This window comes from Heteronotia binoei, chromosome 5 (genome assembly GCF_032191835.1).
Source record: "Heteronotia binoei isolate CCM8104 ecotype False Entrance Well chromosome 5, APGP_CSIRO_Hbin_v1, whole genome shotgun sequence".
Taxonomy (NCBI): Eukaryota; Metazoa; Chordata; class Lepidosauria; order Squamata; family Gekkonidae; genus Heteronotia; species Heteronotia binoei.
Window position 1 is genome coordinate 157415485 of NC_083227.1, and position 25981 is coordinate 157441465.

Below are 25981 nucleotides of genomic sequence, written 5' to 3' on the forward strand. Positions count from 1 at the left end.
TCTTGCAGGCCCTGCGGAACTGATCAAGGCTCCGCAGGGCCCGCACCTCCTCTGGGAGTTGATTCCAAAGGTATGGGGCCGTGGTAGAAAAGGCCCGTGTGCAGGTATTTCGAAGTTTGACCTCTTTTGGCCCAGGGATAGTCAATCTGTTTTTCCCTACTGACCTCAGTGCTCTCTGGGGCTCGTACGGGAAGAGACGGTCAAGCTGAATGGCCAAGGGTTCTAAGAAGTTGATGTGACGGTCAGCCAGGGATGGGGACCATGGACCCCTGACACAGAAATCATCTGTGTGAGCTTCCCAACCCCAGAGGGAAGTATCTGTGGTTATCATGACAGAGGGGGGTGGAATGTGAAAGTGTGCTCCCTTGTAGAATTGGATCTCGATTTCCACCAATCCAGAGAACCCAGTACCATCGGAGGAATCTGTAGCAACTTGGACGACTGGCCCCTTAGTGGTTGAACTGCTCGAGGAACCAAAGTTGCAGGATCCTCATCCTCAATTTTGCAAACTGAAGCACATTTGTAGTGGCTGCCATCAGCCCAAACAGATGTTGAATCTGAAGTGCTGGTGACAGACTAAGGAGATGTCTGAAACTCGTGAGTCCGGCAGGAGAGCTATATGTAGGATGGTATCCGGGATTGTTCCTATGAACTGAACTCGCCTGGCTGGAACAAAGTGTGACTTTTTTATATTCACTTGCAGACCCAACTCACTCAGCAATTTGACGGTGATTTCCAGATGAGCCAGCAGAGATGTCTTCGAATCGGTGACCAGCAGCCAATTGTTGATATAAGGAAACAGGATTATCCCTTGGAAATGAAAGTAGGCTACCACTACCACCATAGTCTTTGTAAATACCCTGGGGTCAGTAGAAAGTCCAAATGGGAGGGCTTTGTATTGGAAATGGTCCCCCCTCAATAGCAAACTGAAGAAACTTCCTGTGTCTGGGAAGGATGCTGACATGGAAATAGGCATCCTTCAAGTCCAGGGTAACCATCCACTCTCCCTTGCTGATGAGTGATAGAATGCTCTGGAGAATAAGCATCCTGAATTTTTGATAAGCGATGAATGTGTTCAGGCCCCTTAAATCCATAATAGGGCGAAGTCCCCCACCCCTCTTGGGAACTGCAAAATATCTGGAGTAGAACCCCTGACCTCTGAGACGGCTGGAGACGGGTTCGATTGCCTGCTTGTCCAGGAGGTTCTGAACCTCTCCCAGTAAAACCTCTGCTGGATGGGTGATCACCACCCTGGAGTGAGCAGGAGTGTGAACAAATTCTATTGCATAACCCTCCTCTATGTTGGCAGGGCCCATCTGTTGGATGCAATCTGTCTGCATACATTTAGAAATTTGTGAAGGCGTGTAGGTCCAGAGGAAGGGTGGGTGGGAGGGGAAGGGGTCAAAGTCCCTGCCTGGGGTTCTGGTTAGCTTTGGATTTATTGGCATGGGCGGAGGAGGAAGTAGTCTTGCCTCCAGCAACATAAGAGATCTTATTATCATGTTGCCCCATGCGTGGTTTCCAAGATCTGTCAGGAGACTTGGTCTGGTAGGGTTTTTTAGGCTATTGCTTGGCCCAAGGTCGAGACCTGTTTGGGCAAGGAGAAGAAGATAAGTCCAGATTACATGAGGTCTTAATACTTTTGTCCATTTCTTGCAGGACTGCATCGGTGGTGGAGCTGAAGAGGCTTTGCCCTTCAAAGGGAAGGCCTCTGACCCAAGATCTGGTGTCCATTTGGAGGGCAGTGGCTCTAAGCCAGTAGTGGCAATGCAAAGTTATGGCGGAAGTCAAGGTCTTAGCCGCAGTGCCAACCATGTGCTTAGAAGCTGCTAGCTGTTGTTTCGCCAGCAACTTTCCTTCCTTCTGCACTTTCTTAGCCAAGGTGCATTTGTCATCAGGAAGGGAAGCCAGAAGCAGGGATAGTTGCTCTCAAAGGGAGTACTGATGCAGAGTAGTCAGGTATCTTTATTCCTGGGGCACCTGCAGAATAAAAACATCTGCCAAAATTATCAGTCCTCTTTCCTTCCTTGTCAGGGGGTGCAGAATGTGTTTTCCTTGTCTTGGAGGAGGAAGATACTACAACAGAGTTAGGGCGTGGATGACTGAATAGAAATTCCGCACCCTGCTCTTGGATCCTATACATATGATCCATTCTCGAAGAAGAAGAAGAAGAAGAAGAAGAAGTAGAAGAAGAAGAAGAAGAAGAAGATGATGATGATATTGGATTTATATCCCGCCCTCCACTCCGAAGAGTCTCAGAGCGGCTCACAATCTCTTTTACCTTCCTCCCCCACAACAGACACCCTGTGATGTGGGTGGGGCTGGAGAGGGCTCTCACAGCAGCTGCCCTTTCAAGGACAACCTCTGCCAGAGCTATGGCTGACCCAAGGCCATTCCAGCAGCTGCAAGTGGAGGAGTGGGGAATCAAACCCGGTTCTCCCAGATAAGAGTCCGCACACTTAACCACTACACCAAACTGGCTTGAAGAAATTGAAGTTAATGCAGGTTTAGGCCATGGTTCCTTGATGGCTTGAAGGATCACCATAGTTATTGGAAGGGCCACAGTCATAGATGTATCCTTCTGCATAATATCGAACACCGTGTCATCAATGATCAGTTGAGGTTGAACTACTGGTAGAGACAGAGTTTGGGTCGTTCTCTTAATCAGCTCCCTGTGTGACTTTAGGTCTTCAGAAGGAGAGATTGGGAGGTCCTCAGCCGTCATGGGATTTGGAGAGGAATCTGCAGGTTTTGGTCTGACTGATCTTCAGCCTCATCAGAAGTGGATGGGGAGGATGGATCACTGTCTTCTAAAGTATCAGGTAAATGTGGTGCATCAGGGATACTCTCAGTAGAGGGTGCTTTGCCAGAGTTGGAAACCCGGACCAAGTCCTCTTCCCGACTTTCGAGGTCGAGGCCGACTGGTCTGTCAATCAGGTGGTGAATAGGTTGAAATCCTAGACCGATGCGAGGCCTCTGAGCTCTGGTCCCAATCGGGGTTATGGGGAGGGTACCATGGATATGGAGCATGGTATGGGTATCCCCCAAACGGATATGCCCAAGGGCGAGGGTCCCAGTTGGGTGGAGGTGGCGGGTGATGAAAAGGCTCTGGAGCTTTCAGATATAGATCTCGCAGTGGGACTTGAGGAGCGGTCGGAGTCGAGCAGTCTTTTGGCTGGGAAGTATCGAGTTCCGATGCTGAGCCTGTATTGCTGCCACCTCTAGACGTGGATCTTGATGACGCTGACTTCTGGGTGAGGTCAATCTCCTGGCTGGAGCCAGAGACAGATGGATTGTGTATTGATCAGACCTGAGGGGTTTTTCGATTGGTCCAGTGAGGCAAGAATTTTCTTAAGCAGTGCCTCTGAAACGATGAGCAGGTCTTGAGCCCTTTTCTGTGGCGGGGAAGAGGTATGCTGGTCTCAGCGCCTTCGCTTCTCCTTGTGCTTCTTAGACTCATGCAAATAAGAGTCATCATCTCTCCTGGCTTTCTTACCTGGAATTGAGGGTTCAGAGTGGGACACTGAGCCCATACCCTTGGGGAGGGGGGTCGGTTCCCAACAATGGCTTGGGTCGACTGACTCGTGATTGAAGGCGGGGTCGATGCTGACGTCAAAGCAGCCATTGATGCACTTGCTGCCACCGAGGCCATTGTCGCCATTTGGGCAGTAAGAGCTGACTTCAGGAGTGCTGCCAAAAGCCTAGCTGCTCAGTTATTTCTGCAGGGACTGTGGCTCAGTGGTAGAGCATCTGCTTGGTAAGCAGAAGGTCCCAGGTTCAATCTCTGGCGTCTCCCAAAAAAGGGTCCAGGCAAATAGGTGTGAAAAACCTCAGCTTGAGATCCTGGAGAGCCACTGCCAGTCTGAGTAGACAATACTGACTTTGATGGACCGAGGGTCTGATTCAGTATAAGGCAGCTTCATATGTCCATATGTCCAGTGGTGGCAGGACTCTACTTGATGGCCTTCCCTGAGGCACAATAGACAGAGTGAGTGCCCGTCAGGAGGGGGAATCTTACTCCCACAAGTGAGGCAGCGCTTGAAAAACCCCCAATGCTTTACCATAGACGAAGTATAGCAGGAAGTAAATGGGGGGGGACCCCGAAGGGCAGCGAAGAGAAAGCGAAGGGAAAACTAACAGTCTTTTTAAAAAAGGTAAACGAGGAGAAAAATGAGGAAAACCCAAAGAAGTGAAGAAACCCAGAAAGGAAAGGAAAGGTAATTACCTACTGGAGCCATCACGAATGTGACTATCTGACACAGTGGTAAAGAAGGAACTGGCAGGATCTCCGCACCCGCTCAATGAGCATGCGCATTGGAGGTCGGGGCATGAAAAATCCTGGACTTTGGAATCACTGATCAAGGATCGGCGCTGGCGCTTCATCCCATGGGTGTGAAGCACAGAGACCGCAGAGAAGATTAGAAAATAATGTAATAAGGGCAACGTTGCCAAGCATATAGAATCAGTCACTGTGAAAAGGACATCTGTTCGTTCCTCTATCTGTCAAACAGACTTCACCAAAGTATAACAACCAAAACGACAGACACCTTGGAGCATGCTTTGGTCGGACAGATACCTGAGTGAAGTGTTGGGTCCATGTGCCTGTCATTCTGATTGCCGATCACTCTCAGATGTGTGTGTGGCTAGTCTTTATGTTTCGTCGAAACATAACGATCAGTTCTTGAATCCCAGATCTGGGTCTTCACAGTTTATGACTGCGGCAGGGTGTTTCACAGTCGCTTGAGCAAGCTGGCCCCTTGGATCCAAGACCAACTCAATACGTAGGGGGTTTTGTACTTTCTGTCTTGTTTCAGTTCATGTACTTAAATTGTGTTTGCTGTAAGCCACTGAAGAAAGTCGGGTAAAATAAATAAATAATTGCATGTACAGAAAATACAAGACGTTAAGCCAGAACTGGATGCTGGGTTTGCATAAGATCGGGGAGATTCAAATAAATATATACCGTTTTCGCACACAGCTTGCCTCGCAGTCACAATCCTGTTCCCTCCGCAGCGTCTGGTCAGATTTCCCACCATCTGCGCCGGAGTTACAGGAAGCGCCGCGGCTTTTGCGTAGCAAACGTAAACTGGGTTTTAGCGGTTCACGTTTGCTACGCAAAAGCCGCAGCACTTCCTGTAACTTTGGCACAGGTGGTGGGAAATCCGACCGGACGCTGCGAAGGGAACAGGATCGTGACTGCGAGGTAAGCTGTGTGTGAAAACGGTCATAGAGTTGGATACAGACTGAGGCCCTGAGCGGGATAGAAATTTGATAAAATAAAATAAAATTTAAAAAGGCTGAACTGGCCATTTCCACCGGTGGAAATTTCCTGCTGCAGACCATTGCCCTGTCATTCCTCAGAGTTCCCTGTGATCAGGAACAGCACTTTAGGGAGATCAGCAGGCTGCAGTGGAGGGGGGAGGAAGGAAAGGGTCATTCTGCTGTTGGGAAATTTAGTCTGGTATTTCTCATTCAGGAGTGTGGAAACACGGGCAAACCCAAAACCATCTCCTAATCCAACTCTAGAGAATGAGGGTCATCTAAACAGTTCTAATATTAACATTATCAGGGCTTCTCACTAGTTAATAAAACAGCATTTATATCCTGCTGAACAGGGTCAGTGCTGGAGTTTTTGCTGCCCCAGGCAAGGCTCTGCCCCTGCCCTCCAGTGAGGGAGGGCTCTCAGCACCAGCCCAAATCAAGCAACATTTGCAAGGAGGACTCCTCTTTCAACCCCCCTCCCCCATTCAACCCTCCCATGGTGCAGGAAGGCTGAGCAAGGCCAGATGGTCCTGTTTGCACGGAGGGCTCCTCATGAGTCCTCCATGCAACCCCCCCCCCCCGCTCAACCCTCCCACAGTGTGGGAAGGCTGATCAGGGAGAGATGTTTATATTATTTTAAGTTGCTGTAGAATCTAAGCCAACAACCCATGAGAGTGAGAGTTGGAATTGAGAGTTTCCTCCGTATGTTCGGGGGAGCACCTCTGACTCCTCAGAGCCGAAAGACCACTTGGCCGTCGCTTCCCTAGCACCCTCAGAGGATGCTGGGGAAGGGAAACACTGTTCTCTCTCGGCTCTGAGGGATCGGGGTAGCTCCTCTGATTCCTCAGAACTGAAAGACCACTTGGCCTTCGCTTCCCTAGCACCCTCAGAGGATGCTGGGGAAGGGAAACGCCGCTCTTTCTCGGCTCTGAAGGATCAGGGGAGCTCCTCCGATCCCTCAGAGCTGAGAAAAAATGAGCGAGAGGCTCAAGGATGGCGTGAGTGGGGAGGGGGCGCTCATCCCCGGCTCTTCCAGGAGTGGGCACCCTAGGCAATCACCTAGTTTGCTGACTCCCACGGCCCTGCTGCTGAATTAACATTCTAGCTAGCAAAGTCCATGGCTCACATTAGTATTTCTAGGTAATAGGTTTCCATGTATACTCATCCAAGTTGGACAGGCTTGGATTTCTTTCCTATACCACAGCTCAATCAGGTTATTATAGTAGTTCCTCAACCTCCTGCATACTTCCTCCTCCATGTTTCCAAAACTTGGGAACTCCCTCCTTCTCATTCTCACTAATCAGAAATTATGAGAAATGACACTTTGATTCTCATTCAGCTCCCAAACCCTACAACTGCAGTCAGAATCTATTCCCCAAGTATGATTCTAAGCTGCTCCAAACCTTTGTGATTGTGTAGGAGCTTAAGCCCCTATCTGCAGTGATATCAGATGCATATTGCCTTTTCCTTGGCTTTACACTTCTTGAACAATTCACTGTCCAGACTTTTGTCTGGAACCACTGCCTGAGGATTTGGATCTCTACTTCGAACCTATTAACATACATAGCTATCAGCACTCTCATTTTACTCTCTTGGTACTGCATTCTCCCACTTGCCTTCCCTTCTTGATTGGCACACATTACAAAGTGTTGTGTATGGATTTGGAATATGTGCATCGCAATGTGGGCAAAAGTAATGGAATATATTATGGAGAGCCAGTTTGGTGTGGAGAGTCAGTTTGGTGTAGTGGTTAAGTGTGCGGACTCTTATCTGGGAGAACCAGGTTTGATTCCCCACTCCTCCACTTGCACCTGCTAGCGTGGCCTTGGGTCAGCCAGAGCTCTGGCAGAGGTTGTCCTTGAAAGGGCAGCTGCTGTGAGAGCCCTCTCCAGCTCCACCCACCTCACAGGGTGTCTGTTGTGGGGGAGGAAGGGAAAGGAGATTGTGAGCCGCTCTGAGACTCTTCTGAGTGGAGGGCGGGATATAAATCCAATGTCTTCATCTACCTCACAGGGTGTCTGTTGTGGGGGAGGAAGGGAAAGGAGATTGTGAGCCGCTCTGAGACTCTTTGGAGTGGAGGGTGGGATATAAATCCAATATCTTCATCTACCTCTCAGGGTGTCTGTTGTGGGAGAGGAAGGGAAAGGAGATTGTGAGCCACTCTGAGACTCTTCGGAGTGGAGGGCGGGATATAAATCCAATGTCTTCATCTACCTCACAGGGTGTCTGTTGTGGGGGAGGAAGGGAAAGGAGATTGTGAGCCGCTCTGAGACTCTTCTGAGTGGAGGGCGGGATATAAATCTAATATCTTCATCTACCTCACAGGGTGTCTGTTGTGGGGGAGGAAGGGAAAGGAGATTGTGAGCCGCTCTGGGACTCTTTGGAGTGGAGGGCGGGATATAAATCCAATATCTTCATCTACCTCACAGGGTGTCTGTTGTGGGGGAGGAAGGTAAAGGAGATTATGAGCCGCTCTGAGACTCTTCGGAGTGGAGGGCGGGATATAAATCCAATATCTTCATCTACCTCACAGGGTGTCTGTTGTGGGGGAGGAAGGTAAAGGAGATTGCGAGCCACTCTGAGACTCTTCAGAGTGGAGGGCGGGATATAAATCCAATGTCTTCTACTGCAGTGACTACTACTGTGACAACTTGAGTGTGCTTATTATTTCCCTTAACAAAGCCATCTCCAACTTTATTCTGTCCGAAGTCTCTTCTTCCAGATTTCTATAAGGTGTTCCATTACTTTATTCAGTGATACCTTGATTACTGCTTGTATTAGTATTAGTGTTTGCCAGGACTGTGTATATTATTTTAAGTTACTGTGGAATCTAAGCCAACAGCCCACGAGAGTGAGAGTTGGCATTAAGAGTTTCCTCCATATGTTCAGGCTACTTTAGCGTGAAGTTGGAGGCAACCAGAGAAGCAGGACCATTTATACAGACAAGCATCTAATGTTCACATGTTCTGACCATAAACTATAAGCAGACAGAACTAGCGAGAAGAGAGACCATTACTAAAACATTCTGTGTAATATTCTTAACAATACTCTATGTTCACATTCTTCAGAAAAAAAGGGGGGAAAGACATAGTTTAAAAATGATGTGGAACAAAGAGAGTCTACTGGGGACAATATTGCCCATTACCTTAAGGAACTTTGATACTGCTAGCTTACATGATATTTCTCTGTTGCTTCCTTGTCTTTCTCTGAAGCAAGAGATTTCATACACACTGACAAAGAGAGGGAAATGGGGGCAGCCCTTAAAAGGAATGCAATGCAAAAGCCACAGCTTTGTCTGCGGAGGCAAAGAAGCCCCTCACACAGCTGAGTTGTTGCCGGAAGACAAGTTCTGCAAACTGAGAGTCAGTTTGGTGTAGTGGTTAAGTGTGTGGACTCTTATCTGGGAGAACCGGGTTTGATTCCCCACTCCTCCACTTGCACCTGCTAGCATGGCCTTGGGTTAGCCATAGCTCTGGCAGAGGTTGTCCTTGAAAGGGCAGCTGCTGTGAGAGCCCTCTCCAGCCCCACCCACCTCACAGGGTGTCTGTTGTGGGGGAGGAAGGGAAAGGAGATTGTCAGCCGCTCTGAGACTCTTCGGAGTGGAGGCGGGATATAAACCCAATATCTTTATCTACCTCACAGGGTGTCTGTTGTGGGGGAGGAAGGTAAAGGAGATTGTGAGCCGCTCTGAGACTCTTTGGAGTGGAGGGCGGGATATAAATCCAATATCTTCATCTATCTCACAGGGTGTCTGTTGTGGGGGAGGAAGGGAAAGGAGATTGTGAGCCGCTCTGAGACTCTTCGGAGTGGAGGGTGGGATATAAATCCAATATCTTCATCTACCTCACAGGGTGTCTGTTGTGGGGGAGGAAGGTAAAGGAGATTGTGAGCCGCTCTGAGACTCTTTGGAGTGGAGGGCGGGATATAAATCCAATATCTTCATCTACCTCACAGGGTGTCTGTTGTGGGGGAGGAAGGGAAAGAAGATTGTGAGCCGCTCTGAGACTCTTCGGAGTGGAGGGCGGGATATAAATCCAATATCTTCATCTACCTCACAGGGTGTCTGTTGTGGGGGAGGAAGGGAAAGGAGATTGTGAGCCGCTCTGAGACTCTTTGGAGTGGAGGGCGGGATATAAATCCAATATCTTCTTCTTCTTCAAAAGGGAACAGTCTGGGCAATTCAGCAAAGAGATGAACAGAAGAACAGTTGATTCTATATGTTGTTTTAAGCTACCCTAAAGAGCCTCAGAGCAGCTTACAATCACATTCCCTCCCCCTCCCCACAACAGTCCCATGTGAGGCAGGTGGGGCTGAGGGAATTCTGAGAGAACTGTAACTGGCCCAAAGCCACTCAGCACACTTCATGTAGAGGAGTGGGGAATCAAACCCAGATCTTTAGATTAGAGTCCATTACTCTTAACCATTGCACCATACTGGCAAAGAGAAACAGTGCATCAAAGGTGGTTTGGGGGAAAAAACACACACAGATAACACACAAAAAGAAAATTAGACAAATTGTGTGAGAAAGTTTTTTGAAACCTACACTGCACTGTAGCAGTGAACCCAAGGCAAAAAGCCTGGTTAAAGAGCCCTTAGAATGCTGTGTGAATTTGTATGTGAATCCAATAAAATTCCTTCTAGTCCTTTTTCTAAATGCTTATGAAAACGAAGGATTTCACAGAGCACAAAATGACAGTTGCCTGAGCGCAATGAAGGCCACAAGTTACTTCTGACCTTTCAACAATCCTCCGCTTGCCAAGATCAAAACAAAATAGAATTACTGTATAGTGAAAAGGACATAATAATATTTATTTATCTTAAATTAACAATCTATCTTATGAAAGATTTCAGGTTTTCACGGCTGGTAACATCATTAGGGTTTGTAGAATCTTTCGGGCTCAAGTGCCGTGTTCTACTGGAGAAAGTTTTCCTTCCAGACGTTTCGTTCTCAGCTGCGGAGAACGCCACTGAGGATGTTCTCCGCAACTGAGAACGAAACGTCTGGAAGGAAAACTTTCCCCAGTAGAACACGGCACTTGATCCCGAAAGATTCTACAAACCCTAATCTATACTTTGCATTAATTACTGTAATGAAACACAGCATAATATGGCTAACACCAAAGTGAAGGGAACGTTTTCAATATTCTAATTAGTACTGGAAATTACAACAAACGTGACATCTTATAACATCATTATACGCAGCGCTTAACAAGGATTAAGATCTGCCATCTAGATCCTAGCGAGTGAACCTGAAACTGTACTATGTATTTTAAACTGTATGAACCGTTGAAATGTTCAAATGATTTTATTGTTTCATGATTCTAATATTATGCTCTTTTAATTGTTGTTAGCCTCCTCGAGCCCAAGACCGGCGCTGGGGTTTTTGCTGCCTCAGGCAAGGCTCTGCCCTCTGCCTTCCAGTGGGGGAGGGCCCCCAGCACTGGTCCAAATCCGCGGTGCAGTAAGACCGAGCGGGAACAGATGGCACTGCTTGCATGGAGGGCTCCTCTGCAACACCCCCTGCTCGACCCTCCTGTGGTGCGGGAAGACCAAGTGCAGACAGATGGTCCTGTTTGCATGGAGGGCTCCTCTTGAGGAGCCCTCCGTGCAACCCCCCACTGCACGACCCTCCCATGGTACAGGAAGACCAAGCAGGGACAGAGGAGGAGACCACTGTGCAAACTCCCCCCTGCTTGACCCTCCCGCAGCGCGGGAAGACCGAGCGGGTACAAAGGCCCTGTTTGCACAGATGGCCCTGTTTGAACAGATGGCCCTCTATGCAAATGGCCCCCTGCTTGACCCCCTCACGATGTGAGAAAGCCGAGTGAGGGCAGATCACTCGGCCTTTCCCTTCCCCAGTGCCCTTGGAGGATGCCGGGTAAGGGAAACGCTGCTCTTTTAGCTCTGAGGGATCGGGGAGCTCCTCTGATCTCTCAGAACTGAAAGAACACTCAGCCCTTCGCTTCCCCAGCACCCTTGGAGGATGCTGGCGAAGGGAACCGCTGCTCTTTCTCAGCTCTGAGGGATCGGGGTAGCTCCTCCAATCCCTCAGAGTGGAGAAGAAATGAGTGGGAGGCTCAGGGATGGCATGAGTGGGGAGGGGGAGCCCGCCTCTTGCCCCTGCTGGGAGTTGGCACTCTCGGCAATCACCTAGTTCACTGATTCCCACACACTGGCCCTGTCTGAGCCCATTAGGGGAAGGCGAGATATAAATGTAATAAATAAATAAATTGTAGAACCCAGAAGATAAATCTAATCTGTTGTGGTGAATGCCATTTAGATCTCCTGCCTCATGCACCACATTCACTTGGACTACCTCTTCTATATACTCACAGATACATGTTTGTTTGTTTATTTACTTATTTATATCTTGCTTTTTTCCATAGGATAGACCATTATATACTTGGATTTTCAAAAGGTTTTTGATGAGGTACCTCACCTCACCAAGACACCTGAGTGAGTTTAGCAGTTGGGGGGAGGGAGAGGAAATTGTGAGTTTTTTTCACATTCAAATCTATTGGACCCAAAAACTGTCAGTATTTCCCAATATTCTTGGATTCCAATATTAGCATACAGGGTTTTTTTTTTTTTTTTAAAGCAGGAACTCCTTTGCATATTAGGCCACACACCCCTGATGTAGCAAATTCTTCAAGAGCTTACAGGGCTTTTATTATAGGGCCTACTGGAAGTTCTTGAAAGATTGGCTACATCTGGAGTGTGTGGCCAAAAATGCAAAGGAGTTTCTGCTACAAAAAAAAAGCCCTGTTGGTATGATGTTGGGATTTGGGTAGATATTCAAGAAACCTGAATTTATTTGGTTCTGTTATACCCTATGGGGACTGTCCCCATCAGGTATAATGGAGAATCGATTTGGAGGTATTTGGAGCTCTGGGGGACTGAGGTTTTTTGAGGCAGAGGCACTAAATTTTCAGCATAGTTGCGGATGCCTTTCCATTAAAAAAGACCCCAAGTTTTAAAAAGACTGGACTGGTGGTCCAATTCTCTGGACCCCCAAAGAAGATGTCCTGTCCTCCATTGCTTTGGATGAAAGGGGGGGCTTTTTTTTAAACCCCCCCCCTGTTTTCTCCTTAAATGACTTCTAAATTCACTCACCAAACTGTGCCATGGCAGTGGTGGCAGCACAAGCTGGCTTGGAGAAGACATTTTAAATGCCTTCTCCAAGCCTGCTCGCATCACAGTCAGCATTTTCGCACAGGGCTTACCCCGGAGCGATGCCCCTCTTCACCGCGCAGCGTCGGCGCGGATTTCGCACCAACTGCTCCGCAGAACCCGGAAGAGCCGCAAAGTGCCGCAGCTTTTGCGTCACAAATGTAAACCGTCAAAAACCAGTTTACATTCGCGATGCAAAAGCCGCGGCTCTTCGCAGCTCTGCGGAGCAGTTGGTGCAAAATCCACGCAGACGCTGCGCGGTGAAGAGGGACGTCGCTCCGGCGTAAGCCCTGTGTGAAAACGCCCAGTGATAAAAATGAAGTAATCTGTGTAGCACAAAAATAATTCATTTACATTCAGGAAAACTCCGTACTTTATCAGCGTTCATTTAAAGGTACAGTAATAGTAATGACTTATACAAAATCCACTGATAACAGAAACCACGATACAAGTGGTAAAAATCAACTGCACACAGTAGTCCTTATATAGATCCTAGGACATCAGTTTCACACTTGTCAAAAACAGACTTGTAGAGTAGTCCTCACAGGACGTCAGTCACTGGAGAAAAAGCCTCAGAAGATACGGCAACCGGTTTCGCCTACACGCCTTTATCAATCATACATCTCTTAGCATTTTATTGCTTAACAGCTCCTCCTAAAGCATCATATTGTAATCAATGGGGACTCCAGTCTAGTTATTTCTGCGATTGAATTCACATCAAAGTTTCTCAGCTGACTGACGCCCTGTGAGGACTGCTCTACAAATCTCTTTTGACAACTGTGAAACTGACGTCCTAGGATCTGTATAAGGACTACTGTGTGGGACTGATTTTTACCACTTGTATCATGGTTTCTGTTATCAGTGAATTTTGTATAAGTCATTAATATTACTGTACCTTTAAATGGATGCTGATAAAGTATGGAGTTTTCCTGAATGTAAATGAATTATTTTTGTGCTACGCAGATCACTTCATTTTTGTACTGCTTCCTACTGTGTATCCTCTAGTGGTTATTTTCACGCACCACAGTGATGGCAGCACAATTGGGCAGGTGAACTCAGGCATTTAAGGAGACCCTTTAAATGCCTGAGTTCATTCACCAAATTCCACTGCCATTGCAGTGGGGCTGGCCAACTTAAAGAAAGCATTTATTCTTTATCTCTGATTCATGTAGTCTAGCCAGTTGTTAATCCATAAAGGGACCTATTCTCTTAACGCATGACTGCTAAACAGTTTGCATTTGGTATAAACCAAACCGAATGAATACTTTAAAAACACCGTATCTCTATTTTTTGGGTATTTATTCAGCCAAATACAGATTCTCTCATTGGATTCAGCTACCAATATCGCTGAGCCAGAATAAAAGCTGATAATTATTTGCCTTTGATTACGGCATAGCTTGGAGAATGCATTTAAGAGACCGCAGTCTTTTCAAATGCCTTATGAATTCACTCGCTGAGCTGTGCTGCTGCAACGTGGGCTGGCTTAGAGAAGGCATTTAAAGCAAACTCTTTAAATGCCTTCTCCAAGCTGGCCCACGCTGCTGCCCCCACCTTGGTGGTGCAACTCAGTGAGTGAACTCAGACATTTGAAGGGTCTCTGTGGCACACTAGGTTGACATTTCCAGCTATCCCCTATGACCTCTAAGGTCTCTTTCCCTCTCAATCTCAGCCAGTTTACTATTAGCATATGCTTAAAGGTGTCCGAGTTCACGTGCTGAGTGGCACTGCCGCTAACGCCGCAGCAGCATGGGCTAACTTGGAGAAAGCGTTTAAAGGATTTAAATGGCAGTGGACCTTGGCGGATGAACTCAGGCTGCATCACAGAGAACTATCTCCTTGTGGAAGTTGCCCGTATCTTAGCTCCAGATCCACTTCTTCATTCCTTCACATGTAACAGCTAAGACTGAGGACTTACTGGTTTGAAAGATACTGCAGTTTGCTGTGATGTCAGCGTGCGTCTTGCTTACACAGTGGTATTTTAAGCCAGGGTTCAACCCAATTTTAGAACAAATGAATTGCAACTTGTAAAAAGCCTCAATTCAAGTGTTACATCTAATTTGTGGTTTCTTTCAAGCCACAAAGTCTTCACTCTTGGTTCCGTTTGCAGGGGAGGGAGAAGTGAACACAGAAGCCCTAGGAGAAATCAGGCTTATTCTTGTCATAAACACATTAGTGTTTTGTTCCTTTCTTTTTCATGACAGCATCATACAGGCACCGTGCCTGTATGCTACCTTGATTTTTCTTGTGACTTCAACTTGGATTCTAAGTAACATGAGCAGACTCACACTACAGGAAGGCAGCTTCCACGATTCCCCTTTTTTTCAGTACTGGTCTTCTGACCTCCTTGAAATTGTGCTTCTGTGGGTCAGTGGACCCTGGAACAGTGTGGAGAGGGCAAGCGGGAATCTACAACAGGAGGGGAAAACCAGCCAGAAATTTTGTGTCCTCTTGATCTTGTAGCCTTTTTTGGTGGTGGCTGCATTCAGGCAGTTCCATCTGTCCAGCAGGGAAAGATGGGAATCCTGAGTGTGTGTTCAGCTGGACTTGGCAGTGCAGCTGGTGGCTTTCCTCCCCTACACTCTCACTTTTCTCCCTCAGCTTTTGCACTATCTTTCCCCACTCTAGGTCTCCAGGTGTCCTCTGTGGTGGTGAAGAGTTTGCAAGCCTGCCTGTTTTCCCCTCCTTCCCTGCTTCACACATGGCAGAAATAGTCTCCTACCTACGTGTCGGCACTCAGAGGCTGACTGAGTTCTCGATGCTGCACATGCTTACTTGAGAGTAAGCCTGCATTAAGTTCCTCCTTGACGAGAAGCAGCAGGGGGCTGGGAAAGCTGCCGGCCACTTTGGGTCAGTTACATTCCAGGTAGCTGGGAAAGGAGTGTAACCAACCAGTAGGCAGGGGGAACTGAGAAAAGCTGCTCTGATAGTCAGTTTCACTCCATTCCAAGCTTCCTGGGACTGAAACGGACCAGAAGCTGCAGGGCAGGTTCTCTTTCTTTCCCCAGCTTGACATACTTTAGGGGAGCAGTTTACTGGGGGCGTCTGCTTTGCAGACTGTAGCTTCCCCCCCGCCCCCCCCAAAAAAATCCAATTTATGCCAAACTTGGTAGAGGAGAGTCTGCGAAAGAGTTTACTGCAGGTTGGGCATCTCCAGCCCACTGGGAGGCTGTTGTACACCTTCCTGAACCAAATGAACCAGCGAACCACAAAATGGGTTGGGAAACTGGGTGGGAAAAAAGCTACGAATCAACAGATCGGCCAACCCTAAATTAAACGAACCACATTTTTGCATTCCATGCCCATCCCTACTATTTAGCACTCCCCGGGGTTTTTTTTTAATAAGCCCTCAAAAGCTCTCTGATGTGATTGAGGGCGGGGGGGGGGTCGGTGGGGAACGGTAGGCGCAGAAGCTGAGGCAAGGAAAATAACACCGATGTGGGAGGGATCCCTTCATTTCATATCTAAAGGTGCTTTTTCTTCAGTCTTTGAAAAAAAAAAGATTGTACCTAGCCAGGTTTGGGAAAGATAACAATAAAAAGGAAGAAAACACAGAGGCGGGATGAATAGAGGACATAACATAGATGCTCCTGAAAACAGTGCTGCTGTAAGGAAGCCAAAGCAAATCAAAACATTTGTGTGGAAACAGCCCCAGATGCAGTAATTGTGTTATCAGTCATTGGAATAACTGTCTTTGTTTCGTGGCATTAAGACGAGTCCATCTCTTTTCTTCGGAATTCAATGTCTACTGCCGATAATTAGCGCTGCAGAGAGAAAGGTATGGTTAGAACAGAATACATCAGATTAGGAGTCATAATGGAAGACGGGAGTCAATCTGTATAACAGCACGCTGGAAAAAAAGCCAAACATGAGTCATGTTCTCTGCTGAAGCTGTAGCTATGGCAGCTGTTTTTTTTTTTTCTTTATGGAAGAGAAGGGGATTGAAAATTTGTTTGATATTAGGCAAAAGCTTGGTTGAACTGCATTAAAATTGCACTTGGTTGACTTCACTAAAATTATCTGTCCAGGAATAAGCTGTTTGCAGACAGCAGCTTGCGGTGGGTTAGAAAATATAAGTACTGTCAGAGTGGGAAATCATAATAATCAGGAACCTGAGCAGCAAAATCTATTTAGATTTATAGTGGGAAAGGAAAGAAAACAAAGTTATTCTGTTGACGTAGTAATGCTATTATTTTATAATATTGAAAGTATTTAATTTTTGAACAAAGGTAAAGCTCTACAGACAGACATCTATTGCTCTCATTTTGGTTTTGATTTCATTTTTCCACCTGACAAGAGTTTTACAATATTGAGCTGACACATTGCATTCGTTAGAAAGCTCACTTTGGCCTGGTGCAGACCTAACAACTGCTCTTAACCAACCAGGAGTTTAAAATCAAGAGTTATAGAAATAAAGGGTACTTCTTCTTCCACAATCCATTACACTCAAAATTATTTCCCCCTTCATGGAAAGGGAAAGGATGGGGGCTAGAGAAGGGAACTCAGAGAAATTAGCAGAAAACAGCATTATGATTACATTTTGCTTTAACGTAATTTGTTCAGATTATACACACACATTTATAGTCCACCTTTCTCATTGGGACTTAGATTACACAGTAGATTACACAGTATAAAAGTCAATACAATTATCAGGATGGGACATCCTATAAACAACTCATCAGGATATCAGTGCATATATCTGAAACCAAGCAGAAATTTGAGAACAGAGTTGAAACAAAGCATAAGCATTAACATGATAAATGATGCAGAAATTACATAGTAAGATCATACTTACAGCAACAGACAGTATACATAGTACTATAGTTTGCTGTCCTTTTACCAAAGCATCTTTTTGAAATGTTTCCTTACAGTACAGCTATATTACCTGTGTAAAAGAGCCCTCACAAATAATTCACTTTTGCATAGTCTGCAGAATGCCAGGAGAGTGGGAGCCTTCCTAAACTCCTCAAGCAGGCCGTTCCATAAGGATGTGCATTATTGATTTTGCCCATTTGCAGGCTGGCTTCTGTAATAGGCCTTGTTCAGATGAGAAAAAGCTGCTAGGGGCAGCATAGGGACAGAGGTGGTCCAGCAGATATGAGGAACAAAGGCCCCGAAGGGCTTTGTACGTGATAGCCAATCCTTTGAACTTAACCCGGTAAATGATGGGCAGCCCATGGGGTCACTGCAAAATGTGCATGTTCTGCCTACCTCCTGATAGTAACTGCGCTGAGGCACTTTGCACCAACTAGAGACTTGAGCTGACTCTAATCTAATGTTGAGATCTAATATAGAGTGCATTACAATAGTCTAGTCTTGATGTTACCATGGTATGGATCCAGGTGGCAAGATTGGCCATGTCAAAGCAAGGCTACACTGAGTTTCTTGTGGGCTAGGTTGAATTTCAAGAAAACGTTTTTGTAGCCGTATCAACTTGTTCCTCCAGCAGTAATGTTGGATCCTGCATAGCACTAATATTGATCTTTGCTCTAGTCTTAACGAAGCCAGCAAGGATCAGCTGAACCCCACTGATGCATAATGTACTTCAAGACTCCCACCCAGCATTATCTTTGTCTTGTCAGAGCCCGCTTCGGTGGGGTAGGGCAGGATATAAATCGAATGAAATAAATAAATAAATAAATTTAATTTCAATTTGGTCATTTGTTCATTTCACCAAAGTAGACAGGCAGCAATTCAGAATCCTTCACTATGTCACCTGGAGACTTGAATGAGGAGATACAGAACTGGGTATCATCAGCATGTTGATGACAGTTATGATGGCCCCATCCACTTTCCTCCCTCTGAGGCAAGATTTTCCTTCCGTTTTTCTTTCCCTTTGCTGACTGAGCTGCCCTAGTAATGTGCTTTTGCTTTGCTGAAGAACTCTAGCTGTCTCACCCTGTCACTGTATGAGATTTTGGCTGTCCTGAGGGAAGGATCAGGAGCCCCCTTTAACTTAAACAACTTAAATGGCACCCTAGGCAGTTTGAAATTTAAAAAAATAACAAAATATTTTATTTAACATAGAGGGGAAAGGTTAGGTGAAATCAGGGGTTGAAAATTTCGGAGGTAACTCAATATAGATAACTCTGAGGAAAAATCAGTAAATGGACACACTTTAGTTATGTTTCAGGTTAGTGAGCTTAAGCTTTTCGCAGTGGTCCAATCTTTGCAGTACCCAAACTCCTTCCCTTGAATCATCAGTACTCATCTTGAATTTGTAACTGAGTCTTAAGGTCTTTAAAGGAAGTTTCTAACCACACCAGACCAGGGATCTCTTCACTCTTCAGTGCTAAGTACCTCTTTGACTGGGTAGATTCTCCTCTCACTAGAAGATCTATCCCCTTTCTTTGGTCCGAATGGGAGTCTTCACCTACTTCTCAATCTTCCTTGCCACTTTCCCCCCAGTTCTCTGCCTGCGTTAAACTGCACTCAGTTAAGGCTGAAATCAGACTGCCAGTACTCAACTCAGTCAAGGCAAAAATTTGACTGATTCTCTTCTCAGCACGCAGCTCTCTCAAGACTTTATCTGCTCAGCTGATGCTAACCAATCAGATTTCTTGAAGCAACCTGTTACTCAAGGTCCTCTGTTTCTGTGAAGAATTAACTCTTCACAGTCCTTACTCAAGGTCCTCTGTTTCTGTGAAGAATTAACTCTTCACAGTTCTTTAGTGGTTTGTACAACACTTCTAAGCTTCTTAAAATTGCAGTCCATCACACCAACCAACCCCCAAACTACGAATGATTTATTCTAAGAGCTTTATGTAGAGACTGAAAAGCATGGGGGATAGAATTGTGCCCTGTGGAATGGAACACCACTGAATAAGTCCCACACTGATGATGATGAAGAAGAAAATATTGGATTTATATCCCGCCCTCCACTCCGAAGAGTCTCAGAGCGGCTCACAATCTCCTTTATCTCCCTCCCCCACAACAGACACCCTGTGAGGTGGGTGGGGCTGGAGAGGGCTCTCACAGCAGCTGCCCTTTCAAGGACAACCTCTGCCAGAGCTATGGCTGACCCAAGGCCATGCTAGCAGGTGCAAGTGGAGGAGTGGGGAATCAAACCCGGTTCTCCCAGATAAGAGTCCGCACACTTAACCACTACACCAAACTGGCTTAACCAGTCTCCAATGGCAGCCCTTTGACTTTGGTCCATGAGGAATGACTTGAACCAATCCAATGCACGTCCTTGGATACTTCATCCTCCAAATGCCTCAACAGGGTGACACAGTCCATCACATTAAGACTGCAGATAAATACAGTGGAGCAACATTCCAACTAGGGCTGCCAAGCCCCCGGTCCGGGCAGGGAATCCCCCGCCCAGGCGGTTCCCAACCCGCTGGCCCACATTAGGCCAGCGGGAGGAACTTCCTCCTATATTGCTGGTGCGATGACATCACCCAGAAGTGATATCATCAAAACGGCAGCGCCTGTGCGGGGCCACTCTAGGTATTTCCGGGAAAACACTATGGTTTTCCCAGACACTCTAGCCATTTGGGAGGGAAACTCTATGGTACAATGGGAAGTTGGGGACTTGGCAACCCTAATTCCAACAAACTTTGTCAACTAAAGCCACCAGGGCCATCTTATGCGTATATTATAGTAACTCTACTATTAATATGCTGTGGTTGTATTTAGCACAGTTACTCAAAAACAAACTGCCTGAGGAGGCATACTAGCATAAGAAAATCTGTCTTAATGCTTTGAAGAAAATCTGGCTTAATGCTTTGAAGAAAATCTGTCTTAATGCTTATGAATGAGATGTCCTGTGTCATGATGCGGGTTAAAAAGACCTTTTCAAAACTCCTAAGCGTTTTAGGCTTGTTTGATTCTGTCTCTAGTGATTATCATCATCTATGAAAATTGCTTTTAATGATCACCTTAAATTAAATTACTTTTAATTATCATTTAACTCCATCTGATTTTAGGATCTCAATTTATACCCTGGTAATGGGGGCCCTTTTTGGCTCTGGCACCTACCTGGTGGAGTGAGCTCCCCATGGAAATTGGGACCCTGTGGGATCTATTGCAGTTTTGCAGGGCCTGTAAGACAGAGCTCTTTCACCAGGCCTTGTCCAACTTTTGGACATCTGACTCCATTTGCCCCTCCTGCTGTATGCTGCATACTAGCTGGATATTGACCAGACCTGCCTTTGACTGCTCATTGTTAAGTACACCTGTGATATTAAGTATTATCAGCACACCTGGAGCACATTCATAGATTATAGTCATCTTGGGCTTAACTAATGTTGTGAAATGTGATGCATTGGTCTGTTGATTTTAGGTTTTTAATGGATTAACATATATGTTTTTATGTAGTAGTAGAAGTAGTAATATTACATAATACCCCTCTGTTCCATTTCACCCACAGAACAACCCTGTAAAGTAAGTTAAGCTGAATATGTGTGTGACTGGCACATCATCTTTACCCAATTTTCAATTGGGAGTGTAGTGTATTGTGCTTAAGTAAAGCACCGCGCGGCCATGCAGCAGAGGCGACCAGGGGAAATCTCCTGGTCACTCGGCGCAGCGCGCGAAAGGACTCCGCCAATCAAGATTTGTGGTGGGAAGTTTGACTGGCCAGGATTGGACTGGGCCAGGTGGGGGGCCGTTCCGGGTAGAGTGTATATAAAGCGGGTCCCAGCCCGCGTTGGCCTGTTCTGTGATGTACCATCCAATAAAGCATGTTGCCTTCAACACATCTCGTCTCTGAGTACATTACAGGGAGGGAGGGTTAGGAAGCCATTGCCAAATAATATTCCCCAAAAGGAAGCACATTAATGCAATAAGGGAACAAGTATTTCCCTAGAATTCCAAACGAATAGCCTCTAACAGAAATACCCATAATGCCCAAAAATTTCATGCCGGTCAGCCAGAAATAAGTGAGAAGGTGTGCACTTCCCCCCCCCCCGCCCCACACACACACATGAATAAAGGAGTAAATGTTAAGTGCTAAGCTGCCTTTGTTCAATAATCAATTAAAGTATGAAATGAAGGATTAGAATTTCATTTCAAGTGCATGTCTCCAGATAGATAAACATATGGACAAATAAACTGTAAGTACAAACATATGGAGCTGCATAGCCTTTGTCCACACAAGCATATGCCTTGGACGCAGTTAGGCACAACTCGCTATTTCAGGATGTTTGCTGGCCTGCAGCGTACAATCAATATTCGAGTAACTATTCATGGTTTAGTAGCCAAGGAAACGCCATTAGGCAAGGGAAACAATCATTTAGAATCAACACATAAATACCATCATGACACTTAGCATCTACTCAAACACATTTCTGAAGCCTTTCAAGAACAACCAAGTTTCCAAGGACGCATTTTTCTAAAATGAGAGACACCAAGTCTCCAATGGCTCATCGTTTCTCAAGCGCAGGCTTCTTAGGCCCCAGAGGCAAAGCTTTTTAAAAATGCAAGTGTTAAGTCAGACTGTCATGTGTGGTGCCTTCCGTTCCAGAAGAGCTTGTCACTGCCATCTTGAATCTCCTAACACAGACACTGTTGGACACGCTGAAGCACAGTATTTGAAAACTGCCTGACAGGGAAAGTGGCATGTTAAGACTAAAAGGCAGGTGCCAGCCTTGAGGCACCTTGTTCTGTCAAAGCATTAAGCTGCACCTAAGGGACATATGTGTCCGAGAGGCTATGCTTGGACGGGGGAGCAAACCCTTTAAAATGGGACAGGAACACGAATGACAATACTTTTTCAGAGAATTGGTTTATTTTCTATAGAAACAGTTACCGTTTTCCCACACAGCTTACCTCGGAGTGACGTCCCTCTTCACGGCGCAGCGTCTGCTCGGATTTCCCACCATCTGCTCCGCAGGAGCAGGAAGAGCCACGGCTTTTGCGTCGCTAACGTAAACTGGGTTTTAGCGATTTACATTTGCAACGCAGAAGCCCAGGCGCTTCCTGCTTCTGCGGAGCAGATGGTGGGAAATCCGAGCAGACGCTGCGCGGTGAAGAGGGACGTCACTCCGAAGTAAGCTGTGTGGGGAAACGGTACAGTGATACTTGCCTTCTGTATAACTTTCTTGGACTGCAGTACTGCAGCTTACCACTCTGCCCCATAGGGCTTTTACATTGGGATAAATGTAATAAAAAGAATCCTATAGTCATAAAACCAGTTTCATGTTGGCAAATCCAAGCACCCAGATTGGTTGGGACTGGGTGGGAGTGCACTTCATCAACGTTTGGCCCCTCAAACTATCAATCAAGAGTATTTGTGTGCCACTGGTTGAGTCTGCACTTTGCTCCTGCCTGAGTAGCTGTTCCTACCCAGCAAAGCTGGTTTTGTCAGTGAAAGGCAAACAACCTTAGTTCTGGAAGTTACTGGCTCTCCTTACTCTCCCATCGGCTGAGCCGCCTATCACACTGATTCACAGAGGAGAGAAAGAAAACCTTCCTTCGATTGGCTGAGGGAGGGAGGAGGAGGGAGACAGCCAGTGAAAGGCTTCCCTTGATTGGCTGAGGATTCCTCCCTATCCTCCTCTGGAAAGGGGGAGGGGGGGAATGGCATCTCGTGCCAACAGCCCAGATACAGAGAGAGAGAAATATTGAAGTCCTGTGCTTGAGACCAGCAATGTTGTCAGAGAGGGACTGCTGGTCTGAAAGGCCTCTGAGGCAGAACACACTGCGGCCAGTTCAGCACTAGGAAATTTCTGGAGATTCTGTGGTGGAGCTGAGGCATGCATAGGAGTTAGGGCTTCAGAGCAGGATCTGCCAAACACAGTTTCTTGGTGTGGAAACTGACTGGGTGATTTTGGATCACTCACAGACTTGCAGCCTAACTCACCTCACATGGTTGTGAGAGGAGAATGATGTAAACTGCTTTGGTCCCCCCCCCTTCCCCACCACACATACTGTGGAGAAAGAGAGCCTCTACATGGGAGGGGGAGGGCAATGGAAAAGCTGAAGTCAGAGGGGCAGATAAAGGGAAAGAGATAGGGCTGCCAACTCTGGCTCTAGGAAAAAAGCACAAAGGAAAAAAGCTCACAGAAAAAAAACCCATGGAAGTAAATGCTCACAGGAAAAATGCCCACATGGAAATAAACCCACATGGAAAGAAGCCCACATAGAAAAAAAAACAGTGGAGGCTATTAAGCAGCTGCCGGCAATTGGCCGCCTCCCATTCCCTCAGATGAAATCACAAAGGTGGGGGAGAGCCTATGCAAGCTCAGCGCGGGAGAGTTAACCAATCAGAGAGGGGCGGGTCAGCCGGGGCTGGCTGCTGCCGCCGTCTCTGATCATTTTGGTCCAGAACAAGCTCCGAAGAAGTTGGATCTACATGCCGGGCTGAGGAGCGAGGACCACTTTAGGCGAGGAACTTCTATGGAGGGCCTGCTTGGGCAGGCCAGGGTGGGAAGACTTGCAGCGAGGGTAGGATTCTCATCGGGTCCTACAGTGGGTGGGCAGCTACAGGAAGTTGGGAGGCTGGCAGCAGCAGAGGGTGGCAATGTTTTGAGCAAGAGAGTCACACAATTTCCCTCACACTCCTGCCCAGCTTTCGGTGCATCGGGTAACTCAGCATCTTTGCTTCCCTCAGCTATGAGAGAATCCCCCCCCTGCCCTTTTTTACAGCCATTACCAGAGCTACTAACCTCCTGTCTGAGAGCACAGGATGCCTTGCCAATTCCAGAGGAGAGCCTGAGCCAGTTTCCCCCCCGGAATTTTCCTGACATAGGAGTTTGCATCGCTCCCGAACCGGATAGAACAAAAGTTCAAAGGGGGGGGGGGGAGAGGAGGAGACAACCCAGGCAGTGAACAAGGAGCATTGCATGTAAGTCGCTGGCGTATCCCTGGCTGCCCATTCCCCAGAGCTGCTGCAGCAGCTTGTGACCATGCACAGAGGCGGACTTGCTTGGACATTGAGGGCAGGAGTCTGCCGCACACTTGCTCAGCTGGCAAACGCGGTTTCAGCACGCCAGGAAGGGAGCGTGCAATGGAGGATGGTCAGAGGCAGGCACTTGATGGCATCCCCTCCCCACAAAGCCTTGTACTGTCCCCTGATTGCCTTTTTAGACCTTCCCCCCCACCCCCAAACTGCAGCAGGCTTGCAAGCTGTGGCACGGAGTGGTAAAGCTGCAGCACTGCAGTCAAAACTCTCTGCTCACGAACGGCGTTCGATCCTGGCGGAAGCTGGGGCTCAGGTAGCCGGCTCCAGGTTGACTCAGCCTTCCATTCTTCCGAGGTCGGTAAAATGAGTACCCAGCTTGCTGGGGGGAGGGGGGGAAGTGTGGATGACTGGGGAAGGCAATGGCAAACCACCCCGTTAAAAAGTCTGCCGCGGAAACGTCGTGATGCAACTGTCACCCCAGAGTCGGTAATGACTGGTGCTTGAACAGGAGACTACCTTTACCTTTTTAACATATTAACTTGCATCCCTGACCTAGAGGCTATGGCTCAGTGGAGGAGTCTGTGATTAGTACTCCCAAATGGCCTGAACTCGCTGGGTTTGAGAGGGAGAGAGGGCTCCCCGGTCGTCATGGATAACTCAGTGACTCGGGCTAGAGGTGGAGTAAGTTTGGGGGTGGGGGAGAGAAATGAAATTCTGCTTGGATCCTTGGATGGTCGAGCGAGCCCTTTCCTCTCCAGCTTTATTTTGGCCTCATACTTCCCACATACATTCTGGGATCTGTAGGCATAATCATGCTTCCTGGCTGCTGTGCCCCTAATGCTCTTAAGAAAGATGCAGAAGGAGGAAGACAGAGGGGAGATGGGGCGAGCACTCAATCATCGCCAGGTATAGTCTGGGTTTTGGGCTTTCCTGGCTAACCAGATGTGGCCAGGGCTCATCATCTAATCTAGACTGAGAGACACTTTTTCCCCCCCTTGGGACTGTAATTTTAAGATCAGTGGAAATCAGCTGTTCTTTGAGATAGATCCAGGTAGGTAGCCCTGAAGCAATGTAACATAGTTAGAGCCCAATGGCGCCTTTTAAGACCAACAAAGTTTTATGGAGGGTGAGAGCATTCAAGTGCATACATACGTTATCAAACAGAATGGACATATGGACATACGAAGCTGCCTTATACTGAATCAGACCCTTGGTCCATCAAAGTCAGTATTGCCTACTCAGACTGGCAGCGGCTCTCCAGGGTCTCACGCTGAGGTTTTTCACACCTATTTGCCTGGACCCTTTTTTGGAGATGCCGGGGATTGAACCTGGGACCTTCTGCTTCCCGAGAAGATGCTCTACCACTGAGCCACCGTCCCTCCTACATATGAAGCTGCCTTATACTAAATCAGACCCTTGGTCCATCAAAATCAGTATTGTCTACTCAGACTGGCAGAGGCTCTCCAGGGTCTCAAGCTGAGGTTTTTCACACCTATTTGCCTGGACTCTTTTCAGTTGGAGATGCCGGGGATTGAACCTGGGACCTTCTGCTTCCCAAGCAGATGCTCTACCACTGAGCCACCGTCCCTCCTACATATGAAGCTGCCTTATACTGAATCAGACCCTTGGTCCATCAAAGTCAGTACTGTCTACTCAGACTGGCAGCGGCTCTCCAGGGTCTCAAGCTGAGGTTTTTCACACCTA

General features: G+C 47.0%; 1 protein-coding gene across 3 annotated transcripts in view; it reads right to left on the reverse strand.

Moving 5' to 3' along the window:
• TENM2 (teneurin transmembrane protein 2) overlaps positions 1–25981 on the reverse strand; it is a 1752117-nt gene that overhangs the window by 484720 nt on the left and 1241416 nt on the right. The gene's annotated exons all lie outside the window — the stretch shown is intronic.